Raw genomic sequence first — 18,919 nt, forward strand, 5'->3', positions numbered from 1 at the left:
ATTAGCTTTCCCCATCCTACCTCACTTCACTAATCTCCCATTCATTCAATTGTATTTATTGAGTGTTGAGTGCTTACCGTGTGCAGAGCACTGTGATAAGCACTTGGAAAGTACAATTCAGGCTCCTACTGCAGCCCAGCCCTCACACCCTGGTCTTCTGGTGGTAGCTTGTTCACTGTGCCCCAAACTCATCTATCTCACTGCCAACCTCTTTCCCATCTTCCCGCTTAGCCTGGAACTCCCTCGCTTCTGCATGACCCAGACCACCACCCTCTCTACCTTCAAAGTATTACTAAGGTAACATCTCCTCCAAAAGGCCTTCCCCGATTAAGCCTTCTTTTCCCTGGCTCATTTTCTCTTGTGCATCATCTCTGCACTTGGATCTGTGACCGGACATATAATATACACCCAATTCCACAGCACTTATGTACATAGCTTTTAATTATACATTCTAAATTATTTATTCCTATTAATGTCTGTCTCCTCTCTAGATTGTAAGCTATTTAAGGGCAGGGAACATGTCTGCTAATTCCATTGTATTGTACTCTACCTAATGCTTAGTGCATCACTCCACACATAGTAAAGTGCTCAATAAGTACAAATGATTGATTGACAGATTGATAATAAAGGCTATTCTAAACTTTCCTAGTAGGCAAGGAATTGCTCATAGGTCTTTCAAATAGAAAGACTTTATGTTTTTAGTCTTTTCAGCATAGTGTTTTGGGGAGGAGAGAGTGGTCCATGATGAAAAAAGGAACGGAGAGGTTAATAACAATAATAATAATGTTGGTATTTGTTAAGCGCTTACTCTGTGCAGAGCACTGTACTAAGCGCTTGGAATGTACAAATCGGCAATAGATAGAGACAGTCCCTGCCCTTGACGGGCTTACAGTCTAATCGATGGGCTTACAGTCTAATCTAATCTAATTATGTATATTAATGTCTGCTTTCCCTCTAGACTGTGAGCTTACTGTGAGCAGGGAATATGTCTGTTGTTCTATTGTACTCTCCCAAGTATTTAGTGCAGTGCTTACAACAAAGTAAGCACTCAATAAGCACGATTGAATGAATGAATGAAATATCAGCATTATTATAATTGTTATTGTCTAGGAATTTGGATAGGTATGGGAGTAGGAAGATAAAGTCATATGTGGAATGAAGTCATACCTTTGCTCTTCCCACTCCCATCCCCATAGTACTAAGATACATATCTGTAATTTATTTATATCGATGTCTGTCTCCCCATTTCTAGACTGTGAGCTCATTGTGGGCAGGGAATGTGTCTGTTTATTGTTGTATTGTACTCTCCCAAGTGCTTAATACAGTGCTCTGCACACAGTAAGTGCTCAATAAATATTTGAGTCAATGAATGAATGAATTAACCTTGGGATCACGAGAGACCGTTTTTAAATACATGAAAAATATGGGCCTTGCTCAAGTATGACTTACAACAAGAAATCATAACTTCTGGATCGATGTATCAGTGGTATTTACTGAGAGTTTTCAACTTGGGAAAGTAGAATATAATAAAATGGGTAGATTCATTCATTCATTCAATTGTATTTATTGAGCGCTTACTATGTGCAGAGCACAATAATAAGTGCTTGGAATGTACAATTTGGCAACAAATAGAGACAATCCCTGCCCCTGTCCACAAGGAACTTACATTCTAGAGGGGTACATTCCTTGATTATATTTCACCTGATGAAAGCATTGTTTAAAGAGCATTTATGGATAATAATAATTATTATTATGGTATTTGTTAGGCGCTTACTATGTGCTGAGCACTGTTCGAAGCACTGGGGTAGATATAGGGCAATCAGATTGTCCCACGTGAGGGTCACATTTTTTAATCTCCATTTTTACAGATGAGGTAACTGAGGCCCAGAGAAGTTAAGTGACTTGTCCAAGATCACACAGCAGATAAGTGGCGGAGCAGGGATTAGAACCCATGACCTCTGACTCCAAAGCCCAGGCTCTTTCCACTAAGCCACACAGAGGATCATTTCCTCTGATTGGTTCCACCGGACAGGATATGATTGGTGGACACATCTAACACTATGTTAAGATACTGCTTACTCTGGTTCCCTCTGACAGGATCTGATTTGCTGGGGGAAAGGAATTGGCAGTGACGGCAGCAGTAGAAGTGCTGCAGTAGTTAGTGGGAATTTCATGTTTCATAATTAAAAATTTCCTAGAATCCCTGACCCCTCTCAGGTTTGCACCTGGAGAGTGTCCAGTCCTCTACCAGTCTTGGCTATGGGAGGGAAAGTCAAGCAGAGGCCTGTCCATTCCTTTCCTAGCTTGGCCAATGGCTAGCGACTGGAAGGCGATCTGCTACAAGTCAAAACTCACCCATGCTGGGAAGCAGTGACGTGGGACAGAGTTGAGGGTGGAGACTCAGTTTACTGCACGGAAAAAGACATTCATTCAGTAGTATTTATTGAGCGTTCACTATGTGTAGAGCACTGTACTAAATGCTTGGAATGTACAATGCGGCAGCAGATAGAGAAAATCCCTGCCCAGTGATGGGCTCACAGTCTAATAAACCGCTTCCATATTTTTACCAAGAAAACTCTATGGCTACATTACCAAAACGATTCTAGATGGAGACCGGGGCGTTCTGGGAGAGATGAGTCTTTGGTGTCGCTATGGGTCGGAAATGACTTGACGGCATAAGACAAGACGAGAATCCCTGAAGAAAATAAGATTGGGTTTTTGTATTCAAAAGTGCATAGTAATAGGAGAAGTGGGGGGATGTGGTGAGATGTAGTGGAGAGAGGAGGGGATGTGGTAGGATGCTGAGGGAGAAAGATTAGCATGGTGGGAGAGCAGGTGTTGTGGCAAGACTGCTTGCTGCCTCCAGGGGACCGTTCTTGCCTTTCCCAGCCCAAACCCTTTCACTAGTAATAGTGAACGCAACTTTTCAAGGATTCGCTGAAAGTCTTGAAGGGATGCGTCAAATAGCAGAATCGCTGTCCATGAAGGTGCTCTTCCTTTGGGGAATCTTTATTTGATTGAAGGCAGGGTAGGAGGAACTTTTGGAGAAGGAGAGGTTGAAGATGGCAGTGAAGGAAGGGGGTAGGTGATTTTAGGAGCTGAGAGCAGAAATAGTTACAGTGCTCTGCACATAGTAAGCGCTCAATAAATACTATTGAATGAATGAATGATTAAAGATTAGGTAGGAGAATTCCTCTTGGGAGATAGGTGAGAAGCAGGCCTAAGCTCAGGAAACAGGAATAGACTGCTGAAATGCCAATGGCAAGACTTAGGGAGAAATGAATGATGGCTTAGATTGTTACCAACAAAGTAAATTGTTGGGCAGCTCCTTCCTTTGAACTGTGTTCATACCCACAGTGTTGTGATGGTTTAGGTTTCCAGCAGAACAATGTTTGCTTAGAACAATGCTTGGCACATAGTAAGTGTTTAACAAATGTCATTATTATTATTATTATTATTGCTACTTGCCTCTGGGGAAATTATATGACTCCAGAAGGATTTTCATGACCAAATAAAAAGAGCATGGTCATGGAAATCAGAGGACCTGGGTTCCAATCCTGGCTCTGCCACTATGCTGTGGGAACTTGGGAAAGTCACTTAACCTCTCTGCACCTCACTTATTTCATCTGTAAAATAGAGATTAAGAGTATGAGTCCCATGTGGAACAGAGTCTGTGTCCAACTTGATTAGCTCATATCCACACTAGTGCTTAGAACAGTCCTTGGCACATAGTAACTACTTATAAAATACCACTATCATAAAGTGGGATCTCTCCAGTCTCATCGTCTCAGATGGGTCCATCTTCACCCGGAAAATAAAGTCAAATTATCCTGAAGGGATAATTGCAGATTCATTCCTTGGGCACTGCATCTACATGAGGCAAACTTCCCAGCCGGATGAAGCAAAAGGCACATCAGAGCAAAACCAGTCCATTACTTTGTGGCTGAAGGGGTCACAGCTTCATTTTCAATCAAATGAGTTTGGAGATTGCTCACTGTAATTAAGCTAGTTGCTCTTTTGGGCTTGTGGATACTGGGCAGCTGGTCTATGGTACTGCTGCTTTCTACGTGTCATCTGACTGGCCCTCATTTAACAGCTGATGCCTGGAGACATTAGTATTCCTCCCACCCCACACTCCCAGCCTTGACTTTGGGAGTCCCATGACAACCCCCAAGCCATCGGCGGGGTGGGTAGCCACAGCTGGAGGAGGAGCTAAGTCTGAGATGCTTTCTCTCAAGTGAACATGGTGATGTCAGGATTTCTGGGACAGACTTGGAATGTTCTCATGGGGTCCTCTTTGTTGTGACTTTGAATTAGGTACTAATTAGGTAGAGTGCTCCTCTTTGGAACAGTGGTCAGAGTGGAGATAACTCTTGAAGGAGTGACTGAGAAAAAAATGACTCATCTTAGAGGAAGCACAAAATGAGGGTCAGAAATCTTGTCCTCTCAGGTTTTTGTGACCTCAATTCTGATGAACACTGACAAGGCAATCTAGGTATAGAAAAACATTTGCCTGAAATACCTGGCTGTGGTGACCAGGTGTTTTTGGATTTTTTTCCCGATGACTGGAGAGTGTAGACTTAAGTATAGGATTTGAAATCCCCCTTTACTTTGGATCCTTAGGGACTACTTGACTATTTTAGGTAACTCTCTTCTGCAATGCTACATTTTAGCCTTTGTCACTTCATCTCTGCAGCCAGTGGATCATCCAGTGAGACTAGTTCCTGGGAACTGTTTAGTTCCACGTTGGTCCTGATCCCCTAGGTGCCTTTATTCATTCATTCATGTTTATTGAGTGCTTACTGTGTGTAAAGCATTGTACTAAGCACTTGTGAGAGTACAGTATAACAATAAACAGACATATTTCCTGCCCACAATGAGATTACAGTCTAGAGGAGCCCCACATACCCTGTAATAGAACCCATCACAGACAATTCAGGGGAAGGAAGCAGAAAGATGTGCACTAAGATGTAAGAGTACTCCCTCTGCCCCCACACCCTGTTTAGAACATTTCAAAATGGTTACCTTTAACCCAAGACTTGGTTCTGACTTCGCAAGACCAGCAGCGGGTCCTGTCCTGACTCTGTTCCTGCCTGGGAATAAGCTAAACTGTATATTAGCACTCTAACTGTGAAGCAGAACAAGCTCGATAAGTCTCCTTGGTTATTAAATATGAAGGTTGGTTAATTTGGAGCATGCATGCATTAGCCAAGGAGCCCTTGAGCAAATGAGTTCTTACCATTATGACAAGATAGCAGTAAGTGATTTCCACTTCTGTAATTCCTCTTCAGCTAGTTTCCATATTTATAAATGTAAAATAAAATGTGAGCATATTTTCAGTACTTTGACTTCCTGGGTAGTATTAGGAAGAATGGCTCTAACATTTTGAAGAAATTCCTTTTTGGCAACTAGCTACTCGAAGATTAAAGTGGACCAGAGTCAATAAGTGATGACCGTAAGCTCCTTGTGAGAAGGGAGTGTGTCTACCAATTCTGTTGTAGTGTATTTTCCCAAGCATTTAGTAGAGAGTTCTCTGCACTCAGTAAGCACTCAGTAAATACCACTGATTGATTGGCTAAATGCACTGCTAGTAAACAAACTACTCTCTTGAGAAGTAGCAAGGCCTAATGGAAAGAGCACAGGCCTGGGAGTCAGTGGACCTGGGTTCTAATTCCAGTTTTGCCACTTCTATGCTGTGTGACCTTGGGCAAGTTACTTAAATTCTCTGAGCCTTGGATATGTCATCCGCAAAATAGGGAGAAAGACTATGAGCTCTATGTGGGACAGGGACCGTGTCCAACCTGATTGCCCTGTGTCTACCCCAACATTCAGTATAGTGCCTGGCTCAGAGTAAGTGCTTATCAAATACCATATGAAATAAACCAACAGAGAAACAAAAAACACCTTAACACAGGTCAGCATTTACATTTCTTATTTTCCTCCTGTAATCCATCAGATTAGCACCTTTTCTCTAGGAGTGGAAGGTGTACAAGATCTCCAAGACTTCTTTGGATGATAATTTAATATAGTCACCTTTGCAGCACTACACAGTTTAAGCAAATGCCCTAGAGGACTATGCTTCAGCAATTTCTTTTGCTCAATCCAACTTCTGCCACTTCTGACTCCAAATAAGTAGTAGATTTGCTCCCACCCTAGCAGAGCCTGCAAAATGGTTTAGAGGGTATTGTGCCCTGAGTCTCATAAGACATATCAACATCATCATCATCATCATTATCATCATCATCATCATTATCATCTTGCCTACTGTGTGCAGAGCCAAGAACTAAGCATTTGGAAACACAGAAGCTGAAGACTAGGTCCCTGGCCTTGAAGATCTTGAAACCTAATGGAGAAGGCAAGCAGTCACCGATTGTTTTTCAATTTCATTCACTTTGCATGTGTACACACACACACACACACACACACACACGTACACAGGCACAAATAAAATCAGATAACATACACATGTCTACATAAATTTTCTCAAAATATGTTCATGTTCAAAGATAACACCGAAATTGATAAGCGTGTGCATGTTTGTGGGGCTGAAAAGGCCAATGCGGGCCCACAGTTTCAACCACACTGTACTCACACAAGCGCTATCTTATGTTTGTTGTTTGCAGCACCTGACTCATCTTTTGGGATGCATCAGTGCCAGAGGCTTTGCACTGCCACTTTCTGAGAATGTTTTCTTTGCTCTCTTTGCTTTCAGTTTCCTGATTTCAGCTCTCCATACAGCAACTGTTTGGGTATCCACTGCTCTTGGTTCTCCTCAACTGATCCACCTGGCACAACTGTATTAAAGTGAGTATAGCTTCAAATCTAGGAGCCTGCCTACATTCCACAACTGCATTGTTCAGGATCTTGTCTTGCCATTTGATAAAGAGTTTGGTGAGGAAGTGACACCATGACCTGGATGGGGAGCCATAAAGAGTACCAGTGTCTGTTCTTCCAGGTCCCACAGTCTTAGAGAAGGCAGGGCACCACTACAGCTCTGTAGACCTTTAGTTTGGTCTGCACCTGATTTCATACTGTAGTGACATTGGAACAGATTCACAAAAGATGTGTTTCTTGATTCCATTTTTTTATTTTCTTGTCTATCATTGTGTTGGTTGTCATTGTGCTACCTAGGTAATCAGCCTTTTTTGAGGTCTGTATGGCCAATATATATCTGGGGTTGTGCATATGGCTTGCCTGGTACAGGCTGAAACATCGCTTCGGATTTCTTTAGACTAACCCTCATCCCGTACCCCTGGCAGACTCTGCTTAATAATTTACAATCAAGGCATGCATCTGCAAACAGTAATTGTTGAGTATCTGCTCACAGACCTTTGGATGATGCACAAAATGTGCTGAGTTTCTAGCAATGTCATTGACCGGTTTGCTGCCTAGGTATCAGAATTGCATGATGGTGTTTAGCTTTGGGTTGCAAAGGTAGATATTTAGTGGTGTAAAATGATGCAGGCTAATACATCATCTTGTTTTCATCTTCAGTCCATAACTGCTGGTTGTTTCAGGAGAGCTGTTACATTCATTTGCAATATCTACTGGATGTGTGCCTCTGGGGTAGAGTCATTTTTGTATTACTAATCTTAAATGACTAATGACTCTGAATAATGCTAAAAGTCTATTCATTTGGAATCAGTCAATTGATCAAATTTATTGAACACTTACTGTATGCAAGGCACTATCCTAACCTCTTGGAAGAGTACAAAACAACAATATAACAGACACATTCCCTGCCCTCAACGAGGTTACAGTCTAGAGAGGGAGACAGACATTAATATAAATAAATAAATTATGGATACATACACGAATGCTTCCAAGAAGAGCATAAGAAAATTCAGGCACCTCCATCCCAGTTTCTTATTCCTTGTCCTGCACAACTTCATAGGTTGTATTAAATAGGGATAACTCCACTTCACAGCTCTGCTTTGGCTTTATGGTGATGAAGAATGAGTCAGATGGGGCACTTCCAGCTCTGAATCGTTTGCTGGTGTAGTCATAAAATAGTCTCAGAATCTTAATAAACTGTTAGGGCAGCCAAACTTACTAAGCCATTTTCATTGTCAGAATTTACTAATGATAGAATCTTTGAAAATAGAGATACTGGTGCCACTCCCTCAACTCTTCCTATACGTGAAGAACCGCAGCAGCAGCGTGGCTCAGTGGAAAGAGCACAGGCTTGGGAGTCAGAGGTCATGAGTTCGAATCCCAGCTCTGCCACTTGTCAGCTGTGTGACTGTGGGCGGAGGGAGGGCAGAGAGGGACCAGAGGGAGCAGAGGGAAAAGGGGACTCAGTCTGGGAAGGCCTCTTGGAGGAGATGAGCTCTCAGTAGGGCTTTGAAGAGGGGAAGAGAGCACTCAATCAGCTCTCCACATCCTATCTGCCTCACTGAGTTTCTACTACAACTTTGCCCACACACTTCACCTCTCTAATGCCAAACTATCTCCCCTTCTCCTTCTCTCTTCTGTGTTACCTAATCACTTCTATCTGAATCGGTTAAGCAGTTGATAGTCACCCCACCCTCTGCCTCTCAGCACTTGTGATCAGATCTGCAATTTATTTGACTTAACTCTGTTGTGCTGTACGCTCCCAAGAGTTTAGTACAATGCTCTGAACAAAGTAAGCACTCAGTAAATACAATTGATTAATGGATTGAATGACTGACTTTCTGAACAGCTGGGACAAGTGCCACATCTTTTCATTCTAGGAGACCTAAGATATTTTGCAAGACTTAAATTGTAGGTATGCTGTTGAAAATATTGAAGCTCTGTTACTTCTTCAAGAATCCCTCATGTATGTGATAAATAAAAAATTGTGGTATTTAAGAGCTTACTATGTGCAAAGCATTGTTCTAAGCACTGGGGGGATACAAGGTGATCAGGTTGTCTCATGTGGGGCTCACAGTTTTAATCCCCATTTTACAGATGAGGTAACTGAGGCACAGAGAAGTTAAGTGACTTGCCCAAAGTCACACAGCTGGCAAGTGGTGGAGCTGGGATTAGAACCCATGACCTCTGACTCCCAAGCCCACGCTCTTTCCACTGAGCCACCCTGCTTCCCCATGTGAGGCAGGAACCATGTCTAATCAACTTGCCTGAAAACTAAGCAATCAATTGAACGATCATATTTATTGAGCACTTACAGGGTACAGAGCACTGTACTGAGATGAGATGAGACCAAAGCCATCTTCACTCCTCGAAGGTGCTGTTTGCAAATTTGGAACCCTATCACTTTAACGATGAATAGCTGTTCTTGCTTTGGTGGTGGTAATCAATCCCTTGACTCCCTCCTGCTTTGGCATTCACTACCTGTTGCTTACCTTCTTAACTTGATTGCCATATCAACGACAAAGGTTTCTGGTTGCCTCACTTCTAACTAAACCATGAGTTGTTTGCAAAATGCTTGTCAAGTCAAGAGGTGCAGAGATCATTTGGATCCAAGTAGACTTTTTGATATGAGTCATTTCCATTTAACTGTAGTGATTTTACCAGGCCACCACTTGCTTGCTGTGTAATTTTGGGCAAGTCATTTAATTGCTCTGTGTCTCAGTTTTCGCATCTATAAAATGGGAATTAAATGCCCATTCTCTTCCTCCTTAGACTTTGAACCCCATGTGAGACAGGAACCTCATCTAATCGTGGCTCAGTGGAAAGAGCCTGGGCTTCGGAGTGAGAGGTCATGAGTTTGACTCCCAGCTCTGCCACTTGTCAGCTGTGTGACTGTGGGCAAGTCACGTAACTTCTCTGTGCCTCAGTTACCTCATCTGTAAAATGGGGATGAAGACTGTGAGCCCCACGTGGGACAACCTGATTCCCCTATGTCTACCCCAGCGCTTAGAACAGTGCTCGGCACATAGTAAGCGCTTAACAAATACCAACCAACAACCTGATTACCCTGTATCTACCCCAGCGCTTAGAACAGTGCCCTGCACATAGTAAGCACTTAACAAATACCAACATTATTATTATTATTAACTTGCCTGAAAACTAAGCAATCAATCAAATGATCATATTTATTGAGCACTTAGGGTACAGAGCACTGTACTAAGAACTTGGGAAAGTACAATATAACAGAGATAGTAGATACATTCCCTGCCCGCAATGCGCTTACACTCTAGAAGGACTGCCCCAGTGCTAATATTACCTCATCTGTAAAATGGGGATGAAGACTGTGAGCCTCACGTGGGACAACCTGATTACCCTGTATCACCCCCAGCGCTTAGAACAGTGCTCTGCACATAGTAAGCACTTAACAAATACCAACATTATTAATATTACTACTATGATTAGTGGTAGTAGTGTAATGTAGTTATTATGCCCAATTATTATGCCCCACCCTACTTAGACTGTGAGCCCCATGGAGGATGGGACTGTGTCCAACCTAATTTAACTTGAAGCTACTCGAGCCCCTAGAACAGTGCTTAACACACAATAAGTACTTAACAAACAGCATAAAAAATGGAACAACAAAAGAGACCATAAAATGAACTAGGGGAATAAATAAACTGCTTTTTACTAAAATGCTAAAAGTGCCTTAAAGGGTGCCGCGGAGTGAAAAGCAGGAGGTAGTCAGAAGTGGCTCATGGAGCAACCTGCCCACTATTCATCTCTCCCATCTCTCTCACCATTGTCCTCTTGCTCACACTCTCCCTTATTCCCGGAATTCCCTCTCCCTTCTCATGCACCAGCCCATTTCTCTCCCCATCTTCATCCTCAAAGAGCTCCTAAAATCATAACTCCTCCAAGAGGCTTTCTCTGGCTTATCTTTCATCTCCCCACATTATTTCCTCCCCTCCTGCATCACTTATGAAGTTGATAATGTACCTCCTAAGTATTTAATGTTCATACCACCCTTGCTCTCCAAAGCATTTCTGCCAATATCTTTATATTTTATTGTTTCACTGTAAGCTCCTTGAAGGTAGGCATCCTGTCTATCAACTCTACTGGACTCTTCGTGGTGCTTAATACAGTGCTCTGCATAAAATAAATACTCAGTGCATACTATTGATATGTTAGGTGGGTTGGGATTTAGAAGAGTAATAATAATAGTAATAATTATGGTATTTGTTAAACGCTATGTGCCAGGCACTCTACTAAGCGCTGGGAGTGGGTACAAGTGAACTAGGTTGGACACACTCCGTGTCCCACATGGGGCTCAATCTCAAACCCCAGGTTTCAGATGAGGTAACTGAGGCCAAGAGAAGTCAAGTGACTTACCCAGGGTCACACAGCATCTAAGTGCTGGAGCTGGGATTAGAACCCACGACCTCCTGACGTCCAGGCCCATATTCTTTCCATTAGGCCATGCTGCTTTTTGGACATATGCAACAAAAAGTTTAATCAGTCAAGCAATCAATAGTATTTATTGACCTCTGCCTGTTTGCAGAGCACTTGAGAGGGTACAGTATTTCAGAGTTGGTAGACACATTCCCTGTGTCTATGAATTAGCTTCCTCTTTCCAAAGATGCCATGGTGAAATTTTCTGGGAATGTCCCAGTAGTTTGGTGAAGCTTCTCTTTGGGAAATGAAGGATTAACATTGCACCTCATTATTACGTGCGCTACATCTCAAAATAAATCACTAGATAAATAATTGTCACTTGTCAGATGCAAAACCTAATGACTCACAGGTAAACATTTGTGTCCTGAGAATGGCAACACATGTTTTGGGTCCTCTACCTTAGGCTCCTGTTGATTTCCAGCTTTCAAGATGCTCAATCTCCTAGAAGCAAGAACAGCCTGCAATCTCGTTAGTCCTCCTCAGAGCTGTCAATCTACTTTCAAAAGGGAAATCACTGTGGAGTGACATTTAAAGGCTTCCTGTTAGTTCACAGAGCAAGACTGTAAATCAGGGTTGTGTACACCCAGCCCTTCCTGAAAGGTCTTCCTCCATTATCCTGCAAATATAAAAAATACTCAGAAAAATATTATCTCCAGTTAAACAGATGATCACTCAATTTAACTATAATACATTAATTTGTTAAGTGGACATACAGAGAAAATTTTTTGGGGCACTGAAAATATTCAGTAGGATTTTAGAAAACTTGATTCCTTTCCTCAAGGAGATATGATAGGTAAGTCACTATTCAAGACCAGTAATCAATCCATTATATTTATAGAGCATGCAGAGCACTATATTAAACACTTGGGAGACCACAAAATAACAGTATAACAGTCAGCAGAGATGTTCCTTGCCCACAGTGAGTTTACAGTCTAGAGGGAAGAGAAAAAATAATAATTATAACCCTTATATTGAGAACATCAATCATGCAAGACACTGACATACTTGTTCAACCATTACTGGAGTGCTCAAGCTGAAAAACTGAGGCAATAGGGTGAATACTTTCAAAAATTATTACTCATCATTAAAGAAGCATGTTCTCTGTACACCCTACCACTATACCGCTGATAAATCCATCTTGCTTACATGTTTGAGGTTGTGATAAGGATCTTCAAATCAATCAACCAATCAATCCATTAGTCAGTGGTATCTATTGAGCTTTTATTGTGTGCAGGGCACTGTACTAATCACTTGGGAGAGTGCAATGTAACAGAGTTGGTAGACATGTTCCCCACCCACAATCAATCAATCATTCATATTTATTGTACATTTACTATGTACAGAGCACTGGGGAGAGTACAGTGCAATAGAATTAGTAGACACGTTCCGGCCACATTTCACTCCTCAAGAAACTTCAGTGGTAGCCTCTCTACCCCCACATCAAACAAAAACTCTTCATCATTGGCTTTAAAGCACTAAATTACCTTGCCCTCTCCTAACTCACCTCGCTGCTCTCCTACTACAACCCAGCCCACACACTACGCTCCTCTAATGCTAACCTTCTCACTCGCCGCCAACTTCTCGCCCACATCCTGTCTCTGGCCTGGAACACTCTACCTCCTCACATCCGACAGGTAATTACACTCCCCACCCTCAAAGCCTTGAAGGCACATCTCTTTCAAGAGGTCTTCCTTGACTAAGCCCTCTTTTCCTTTTCTTCAATTCCTTTCTGCATCACCTTGACTTGCTCCATTTATTCATCCCCCCTCCCAGCCCCACAGCACTTATATATATATATATATGTATCTGTAATTTAATTATGTGTATTGATGTCTACCTCCCCTGCCTAGACCGTGAGCTGCTTGTGTGCAGGGAATGTGTCTGTTTATTGTTATACTATATTCTCCCAAGTGCTCAGTACAGTGCTCTGCATATAGTAAGTACTAAATAATTACAGTAATAAATAATTGGTCTTCAGACTCCAACCTGAGGCACTCATCATGAGACTTGGAGAGAGATATCCCAGAACTGTTGAATGCTGGAGACTATGCGTACAATACATAGAATGCACTCAGTACACTTACCCAAGAAGGCATACAAATGATCAGGATCCACTTCAGTGTCAATAAAGGAAAGTGGAATGAAAACAAGCCTAAAGAAAACCAAATATGCTTTTGAGCCACAGCCAAAAGGCCTTACTCTCAAAACATTTATGTTATAGGCACCAAAAAAAATTTCTGTTGCCACTGAATTCAGCTACCCAGACTCTGGCCAGTGAAGAACAAAATAATGGAAAAGAGAGTGAAAAAATGGTGAAATGGATTTTGAGAGACTGACATAATTTAGCAATAGTTTTGCATTGCGCTTCACAGCAAACTGAAGGCCTTTAAAGCCGTGCTATTTTCCAAACTCGGAGTGAGTGGAATGGGTCAGAGAGGCTAATAGATCATAAGCCAAAGGGGTAGGATGGAAGAGAACTAAGAATATAATTTCTTTAGATTATTCTCAATGACAGCAAAATTAACAGAGAGGAAGGAACCTGAGCAGAATACATTATCTTCAATAAATAGGCAGACAGGAACAAAGAAAATGCAAACCTAGATAAGATGAGGGGAATCCTTGACCATAAAAATGAGTCTCTTTCACAAAGAAGCAGTGTGGTCTAGTGGAAAGACTAGAAGTGGGAGTCAGAGGACCTGGGTTTTATTCCTGGCTCTGCTGCTTGCCTGGTATGTTACCTTGGGCAAGTCACTTAATTTCTCTGTGCCTCAGTTTTCTCATTTATAAAATTTATTCATTCATTCAATCATATTTATTGAGCCCGTACTGTGTTCAGAGCACTGTACTAAGTACTAGGAAAGTACAGTTCAGCAACAAATAGAGACAATCCTGGGAATGGCATAACTGTTCTTCCATTTAGATTGTGAGCTGAGTATCTTATATCTACTTCAGATTTTAATATAGTGCTTGGCACATAGTAAGTACATAAGAAATACTACAGTTATTATTATTCAGAACCTTGCTCAGACAAGGAGGTATTGGCCATAATTTTGCTCAGGAATGCTTTCAGGGCAAAGAAGCAGGGTTGCCTAGTGGAAAGACCATGGTCCTAGGAGTCAGAAAGAATTGGGTTCTAATCCCGGCTCTGCCACTTGTCTGCTGTGTGACTTTTGGCAAATCACTTAACTTCTCTGTGCCTCAGTTACCTCATCTGTAAAATGGAGAGCAAGACTGTGAGCCCCACCTGGGACAGGGATTGTGAACAACTTGGTTATCTTGTACCTACCCCAGCACTTAGAACACTGCCTGGACATAATAAGGGCTTAATAAATAGAAAAAAGAGGCAAAAGAGCCCGAAAGAATAAGAGCAGAGGCTCCTTTGTGGCAAAGAATTTTTCATTCTGCTTTTGCCATGGATGGAGCAAAACAAGAGGGCCTGAAAAGGAATGGAGGAGAGGGGACAGGTAGAAAGAGACTGAGGAGAGGGAGAGAGACTTAATCCCCCAGCTGCTCAGAGCAGAGAGCCAGGGATGGCAGCAGGCTGGCGGCAGGCTGGCCCCACAGTCTGGGAGTCCCCTAGGAGAGTTTCTTTAATGATGAGTGAAAGGCCTTAGTTTGGAGGCAGTCAGCGTGTCCCTGGATCTCCTCAGGCTTGGCACCACTCTCTGGTCGGGTATGATCCTTTACTTTAACTGCACATCACACCATAGGTTTCTGTCAGCTTTCCCTCTTGTAAATCATGATACCCCCTGCAGAATTTTGGTGATCCATGTCTTGCCTTCCTTCAAGTAGTTTTTAAATGGCTGCTGTTCACATCAAGTTACTTCCACTGAACCAGTCTCCATGGTGCCTTGTTCATTCAGTAATATTTATTGAGCATGTTCAGAACTGTACTAAGTGCTAGTTAAAGGTCCATTCATTCAATTGTATTAATTGAGTGCTTACTGTGTGCAAAGCACTATACTAAGCACTTGGGAGAGTACAATATGATGATAAACAGACCTGTTCCCTGCTTACATAAAAGATAAATCTCTGTCCCTCAGGGAATTCATAAAAACATAACACAAGGACACCAGTAAACCTGAAGGGAGCATAGGAAGTTGTGTTTGAAGGAGCCATTTTCAGACTCCTCACTCCTCAGGGAGAGTTGACCCCAGTTGAATATTTAAAGCAGCCACAATCAAAGCCTTTCCAACATCCTATAATGGATGAACGTATGTTGTTGCCGCTTCAGTCTCTGACCCACACAAGCAAGATTGGTAGAGAGAAGAGCACTGATAGGGAGTGAGGGGAGAGCACTGTCATCTCCTCAGACTTGTGGCTGCCTAGATATAGGGTATCTTAGAGAAGTGCATATTTCACTGTTCACATTGGTGTTGGAAGCTGGAACTCCTATTTCTAATAGAGCAGTGTCAGGCATTCATTCATTCAATAGTATTTTTTGAGTGCTTACATTGTGCAGAGCACTGTACTAAGCGCTTGGTAGAGAACAATATAACAATAAAAACACATCCCCTGCCCATAGTGAGCTTTCAGTCTAGAGGAGGAGACAGATATTAATACACATAAATAGATTTCAGATATGTACGTAAGTGTTGTGGAGCTTGGGGGGACAGGAAGAGAACAAGTCAGGGAGATGCAGAGGCGAGTGGGAGTAGAGGAAAGGAGAGGCTCAATCAGGGAAGGCCTCTTGGAGGAGATGAGCCTTCAGTATGGCTTTGAAGGAGGGGAGAGTAATTGTCGGATTTGAGGAAAGAGGCCGTTCCAGGCCCGAGGGAAGAGGTGGGCAAGGGGTTAGTGACAAGATGGACGAACTCGAGGCACTGTGAGAAGGTTAACATTAGAGAAGTGAGGTATGCAGGGTGGATTGTAGGAGAAGAGTAGAGAGGTAAAGTAGGAGGGGGCAAGATGATTGAGTGCTTTAAAGCCAATGGTGAGATTTTGTTTGATGTGGAAGTGGATGGGCAACCACTGGAGTTTCTTGAGAAGTGGGGAAACATGTTCTGAATGTTTTTGTAGAAAAATGATCTGGGCAGCAGAGTGGAGTATGGACTGGAGTGGGGAGAGACAGGAGGCTGGGAGGTCAGCAAGGAGGCTGATATAGGAATCAATGCAGGATAGGAAAAGTGATTGTATTACCGTGGTAGTAGTTTGGATGGAGAGGAAAGGGTGGGTTGTAGCGTTGTCGTGAAGGACACCGACAGAGGAACTGACAGAATTTAGTGATCGATTGAATATGTGGGTTGAATGAGAGAGAGGAGTCAAGGATAACACCAAGGTTATGGGCTTGTGAGACAAGAAGGATGGTAGTGCCATTTACAGTTCAGCACTTAGAACAGTGCTTGGCACATAGTAAGCGCTCAAAGAGTACCATTAATATTATTATTATTACAGTCATGGGAGAGTGTAGATGGGAGACAGGGTTTGGGTGGGAAAATAGGAGTTCAGTTTTGGACATGTTAAACTTGAGATGAGGGGAGGACATCCAGGTAGCGATCTCCTGAAGGCAGGAGGAAATGTGAGACTGCAGAGAGGGAGTGAGATCAGGACTGGAGATGTCAATTTCGGTATCATCCACATAGAGCTGGTAGTTGAAACCATGGGAGTCAGTGAGTTCTCCAAGGGAGTGGTTGTAAATGGAGAATAGAGGGGCCCCCAGAACTGAACCTTGAGGGATTCCCACAGTTAGAGGGTGGGAGGAAGAGAAGGAGCCTGCAAAGGAGACTTAGAATGAGTGGCCAGAGAGGTAAGAGGAGAACCAGGAGAAGACAGTATCAGTGAAGTCAAGTTTAGATAATGTTTCCAGGAGAAGGAGATGGTTAGCAGTGTCAGAGGCTGTTGAGAGATTGAGGAGGATTAGGATAGAAGAGAGGCCGTTGGATTTGGCAATGGCCAAATCACTGGTCATTGGTCACCTTTGAGAGGACAGTTTCTGTGGAGTGAAGGGGACAGAGGCCAGATTGGAGGGGGTCAAGGAGAGAATCGGCTGAGAGAAATTTGAGACAGTGAATGTAGATAACTTGCTCTTCCACACCCCTTAGTGCAGTCCCTGGCTTGTAATAAGTGTTTAATAAATACCATAAAAAAGTACATACGTGACAAAGAAGGTAGCAAGACTAGGGTGAGGAGAAGGGGTCAGTCAGGCAAGGCTACCTGGAGGATTTATGATTTTAGTAGGGCTTTGAAGATGTACATGTTAGAGGATGGACGTATGAAGACTGTGTTGGAGTGAGAAAGGAGTGAGGTTATGTAGGCAGAGGGAGGACTGATTAATTTATCGATTAACTGTATTTATTGAGGTCTTATTGTGTGCAGGGCACTGTACTATGTGCTTGGGAGAGTAAACAAAGAGAGGATTATGCCAGGGGATAGGAATTTCTTCATTGAAATGTGTAAGCTCCAGGGGCAAAAGAGAAGAAAGAGGGAGTTAATTCATTGATGGCCTATTGTATGCAGCACTTGGGAGAGTGACCATAACCTTCTCACCTGCCTCATCTCTCACACTCCCTCCCCCTGCAAATCACAGAGACCTCCGCTCTCTCGATCCCATCCGTCTTTCCAATAGCATCTCTCCTCACCTTGCCGCCCTGTCCTCTCTTCCCACTCTCGATGATCAGGTCTCCGCTCTCAACTCCACCCTCTCTACTCATCTCGACTCTCTCGCCCCCCTTTCCCTCCGCTGCTCTCGCTCCAATAACCCACAGCCCCGGATCACCTCCTCCGTCCGCCTCCTTCACTCCTATGCTCGAGCTGCTGAGCGCTGCTGGCGAAAGTCCAAGCACCAAGCCGACCTCACACACTTCAAATTTATCCTTTCCTGCCTTAACTCTGCCCTCTCCTCCGCCAGGCAAAGCTTCTTCTCCTCCCTCATCGACACCCATGTCCGTCACCCCCGCCGATTGTTCCGGACCTTTAACTCTCTCCTTAGGCCCCCTGTTCCTCCCCCTCCCCCATCTCTCACCCCCAATGATCTGGCCACCTATTTCCTCACGAAAATCAACACGATCAGGTCTGAGCTCCCCAAAGTCACCCCTCCGCCTCTCCCCTCTGAGCTCCCCAAAGTCACCCCTCCGCCTCTCCCCTCCCCCCCAACAACCCCCTCCCCTACTTTCCCATCCTTCCCTGCAGTATCCTCAGAGGAGATCTCCTCCCTCCTCGCAAGTGCCACCCCTCCACCTGCGCCTCGGACCCCATTCCCTCTCATCTTATTAAAACCATCGCCCCTGCCCTCCTACCTTCCTTAACTTCTATTTTTAACCACTCAATCTCCAAGAGCTCCTTCCCCTCTGCCTTCAAACATGCCCACATCTCCCCCATCCTAAAAAAAACCCGCTCTTGACCCCACTTCCCCCTCCAGTTATCGCCCTATCTCCCTACTACCCTTCCTTTCCAAAATCCTAGAACGAGTCGTCTACAATCGATGCTTAGAATTCCTTAACTCCCATTCTCTCCTAGACCCCCTCCGATCTGGCTTCCGTCCCCTCCACTCTACCGAGACTGCTCTCTCTAAGGTCACCCGTGACCTCCTTCTTGCCAAATCCAATGGCTCCTACTCCATTCTGATCCTCCTTGACCTCTCTGCTGCCTTTGACACTGTCGACCATCCCCTCCTCCTCCATACCTTATCTCACCT

The 18,919-nt window shown here is 43.4% G+C and overlaps 1 non-coding gene across 1 annotated transcript; it reads left to right on the forward strand.

Moving 5' to 3' along the window:
* Positions 1-2,207: 2,207 nt before the first annotated feature.
* LOC114810721 lies at positions 2,208-2,345 on the forward strand. The gene has a single exon (XR_003758416.1). It is a non-coding gene; the product is annotated as a small nucleolar RNA SNORA7 (small nucleolar RNA).
* The last annotated feature ends 16,574 nt before the right edge of the window (positions 2,346-18,919 follow it).

This window comes from Ornithorhynchus anatinus, chromosome 3 (assembly GCF_004115215.2).
Source record: "Ornithorhynchus anatinus isolate Pmale09 chromosome 3, mOrnAna1.pri.v4, whole genome shotgun sequence".
NCBI classification, from domain to species: domain Eukaryota; kingdom Metazoa; phylum Chordata; class Mammalia; order Monotremata; family Ornithorhynchidae; genus Ornithorhynchus; species Ornithorhynchus anatinus.